This window comes from Anguilla anguilla, chromosome 11, assembly GCF_013347855.1.
Source record: "Anguilla anguilla isolate fAngAng1 chromosome 11, fAngAng1.pri, whole genome shotgun sequence".
Lineage (NCBI taxonomy): Eukaryota > Metazoa > Chordata > Actinopteri > Anguilliformes > Anguillidae > Anguilla > Anguilla anguilla.
In genome coordinates, this window is record NC_049211.1 from 37,718,553 (window position 1) to 37,719,591 (window position 1,039).

Sequence of the window (1,039 nt, forward strand, 5' to 3'; positions counted from 1 at the left end):
CTGGTCATTCCGTGATCTGTTCCCTGGGGCTGCTCATTCCGTGATCTGTTCCCTGGGGCTGCTCATTCCGTGCTCTGTTCCCTGGGGCTGCTCATTCCGTGCTCTGTTCCCTGGGGCTGGTCATTCCGTGCTCTGTTCCCTGGGGCTGCTCATTCCATGATCTGTTCCCTGGGGCTGCTCATTCCATGATCTGTTCCCTGGGGCTGCTCATTCCATGATCTGTTCCCTGGGGCTGCTCATTCCGTGATCTGTTCCCTGGGGCTGCTCATTCCATGATCCGGTCCCCGGATCCACTCGACAGGCTAGGAAGGACTTGGACTAGGACTAGGACTTGGATGAGGGACATGGAGACAGTGACTCTGTCTGACCTCTGCACAGAAGCTGGTGTCAGGAGTGAATGTGTCACTGTAGTGGTTAACTCTGTGCATGTGTGTCACTGTGGCTTGTGTCAGTGAATGTGAGTCAGTGTGCATGAGTCTGTGTGGCGTGTGTCAGTCAGGGATTGTGAGTCAGTGTGGTGTGCCGATCAATGTGTGAAAGTCACTGAGGCATGTGTGAGTCAGTGTGAGTCAGTGTGGCGTGTGTGAGTCACTCAGGTGTGTGTGAGTCAGAGTCTGTGAGTCACTCAGGTGTGTGTGAGTCAGCGTGGCATGTGTGAGCCAGAGTGTGTGAATCACTCAGGTGTGTGTGAGTCAGCGTGGCCAGAGTGAGTCACTCAGGTGTGTTTGAGTTAGACTGAGTGAGTCACTCAGGTGTGTGTGAGTCAGAGTAAGTGAGTCACTCAGTTGTGTGTGAGTCAGAGTGAGTGAGTCACTCAGGTGTGTGTGAGTCAGAGTAAGTGTGTCACTCAGTTGTGTGTGAGTCAGAGTGAGTGAGTCACTCGTGTGTGTGAGTCAGAGTGAGTGAGTCATTCAGGTGTGTGTGAGTCAGAGTGATTGAGTCACTCAGGTGTGTGTGAGTCAGAGTGAGTGAGTCACTCAGGTGTGTGTGAGTCAGTGTGGCGTGAGTGAGTCACTTAGGTGTGTGTGAGTCAGAGTGA